Here is a 2,927-nt window from a genome sequence, read left to right on the forward strand (position 1 = left end):
CCTATCGCCTGGTACAGGACCTTAGGGTAATTAACAGTGCTGTTACCCCAACTCACCCAGTCATGCCAAATCCCTATACCATGCTCTCTCATATTCCTCCCTCCACCACTCACTTTACAGTTATAGATCTTAAAGATGCCTTCTTTACTATCCCCCAACACCCTGATTGCCAGAACCTCTTTGCATTTACATGGACTGACCCAGACACTCTCAGGTCTCAACAACTTACTTGGACAGTGTTCCCCCAAGGGTTCAGAGATAGTCCCCACTTCTTTAGTCAAGCTCTCACTACTGACCTCACAGAACTTGATCTCAAACCTAGTGTTCTTCTTCAATACATAGACAACCTTCTATTATGTTCTCCATTCCATATGTTAGCCATACACCACTCAGCCAGTCTTCTTAATTTCCTTGCTAGTCGTGGATACAGGGTCTCTCCTGCTAAAGCACAGATAGCCTACCCAAAAGTCAAATACCTAGGTCTCACTCTCACCCCCACCACTCCTTCCATCACCTCAGACTGTAAGGCAATTCTTCGTGATCTCCAGGTGCCCACAGCTAAACAACAGGTTACATCTTTCCTAGGTTTAGCTAATTTCTTTCGTCTCTGGATTCCTAACTTTGCAGCCCTAGCTCAACCCCTGTACAAGGTCACTAAGGGTCCCTTATCAGAACCCCTGGACCCTCCTAGGCCCATACATACCTCCATTCATAAATTAAAAGAGGCTCTCCAAAAAGCTCCGGCTCTTACCTTCCTGGTCCCACCCAACCTTTCATCCTATACACTACTTGTCAGGGCCACAATGCTATAGGTGTACTAGGACACAAAAAGGGACCTTCTTTTCAAGCAGTAGCTTACTTATCTAAACAGTTAGATCACACAGTAAAAGGATGGGCTCGTTGTCTCTGAGCTCTTGCAGCTGCAGCCCTCCTGACACAGGAAGCTAAAAAAGTTTACATTAGGGCAATCTATTACAGTACACTCACCTCATCATCTATGTGACCTTATCTCACATAAGGTGCTCCCTGCCCTAATGACCCCTTCTTGCCTTCAACAGGTACACTTAGCTCTCTGTCAAGACCCTTGCATCTCTATTGCAACTAGTGGTCCTCTTAATATAGCGACCTTACTTCCCACCTCAGAGGGCCATCCTCACCATGACTGTATAGAGTTTTTACAGATGACTCCCACCCCTTTCCCTCACATCAGTAGCACACCTCTCTCCTTGGCCTTTGACACATGGTTCATAGATGGCAGTTCAACAAACACAGACAACCAGAAAAAGGCAGGATATGCAATAGTTAACCAGTCAAAAGTTATAGAGGCAAATTCACTGCCACCTGGGACCTCTTCCCAGAGGGCAGAACTTATTGCCCTTACAAGGGCCCTTACACTAGCAAAAGACAAGATTATAAATATATACACTGACTCAAAGTATACATTTAGCATCTTACACTCTCATGCCTCTATCTGGCAAGAACGGGGTTTTATTTCCACTCAAGGAACCCCCATTATTAATGCCCCCCTTATCCTTAAGCTTCTAGAGGCAGCCCAACTTCCAAAGCAGGCAGCAGTCATCCATTGCAGAGGACACCAAAACTCTACAGATCCTATTGCTCAAGGCAATGCCTTTGCAGATTCACAAGCCAAGTTAGCTGCACAAGGGCCCTGCCCTTCTCATCTTCTCCCATTAGTCCCAAACAGTCTACCTCAGCCCAATCATTCACCAGAGCAGTTACAGCTACTTCATAAACCAGGTTACACTCAAAACACTCAAGGATGGATTTTTCAGGAATCTAAACTTGTTCTCCCACATCAACAGGCCTTAGACATCATCACTGACTTACACAACTGTTTTCATATAGAATCACAGGCCCTATGCAAACTCTTAGCCCCAATAGTCACACACCCTTCTCTAAAAGCTATCATTCTGTTATCTCTGTGCTAAGACCTCTCCTCAGGGACGTATGGCACCCCCTTCCTTTCCTACCCATCAGTATCGGGGACACACCCCTGGTCAGGACTGGCAGATAGATTTTACACACATGCCCCACCGCAAAACTGTCAAATATCTTCTCACCTTTTTTGTACCTTTTCAGGATGAAGAGAAGCATTTCCCACAACCAGGGAAACTGCTGATGTAGTTACCAAAGTCATATTACAAGAAATCATTCCAAGGTTTGGTCTACCTCAGAGTATTCAGTCAGATAATGGTCCTGCCTTTATTTCTCAGATCACTCAACAGGTATCCTCAAGCTTACACATCACCAGGCACCTACACATCCCATGCCACCCACAATCCTCAGGGAAAGTAGAAAAGGCAAGTGGCCTCATAAAGACACACTTTACAAAACTCACTTTAGAATTACACCAACCTTGGCCTCAACTTTTGCCCTTAGTCTTAGCCAAGCTCAGGGCACTTCCTCAGGCTCCTACTTTTTTAAGTCCTTTTGAACTTATGTATGACAGGCCATTCTTATTCCACAATCTCCTTACTCCCCAAAATCTCCCTCCCCTGGCTGACTATGTCCCAGTCCTCTCCTTCCTCCTACACCTGTTGTGACAACATGCTGATTTCTGCCTTCCACAACCCTCTGGAGAGGCCAAACCAGATCCTCCCATATCCCCAGGAGATCTAATGTATCTCAAATGTTCTAAATCCATAGGACTATAACCAAGGTGGAGTGGCCCCTATCTGGTCTACTTGGCTACCCCTACAGCAGTCAAAGTTGCTGGACTCCCCATCCTGGTTTCACATCACTGAGGCTAAAAGGTACCCTCCCAGCCCTAAATCTGATCATTCTGAGTGGTCATCTCATCTTCTGTCACCCACCCATCTCCGTTTCATGAAAGCCTCGCAGCCACAGTTAACAGGCTAAGTCATGTTTTGTTATCCACTTTGGTTCCTAATTTCCTACGTTCTATT

This window comes from Cavia porcellus, unplaced genomic scaffold (genome assembly GCF_034190915.1).
Source record: "Cavia porcellus strain 051 isolate PalLab524CR breed Dunkin Hartley unplaced genomic scaffold, mCavPor4.1 scaffold_4, whole genome shotgun sequence".
Lineage (NCBI taxonomy): Eukaryota > Metazoa > Chordata > Mammalia > Rodentia > Caviidae > Cavia > Cavia porcellus.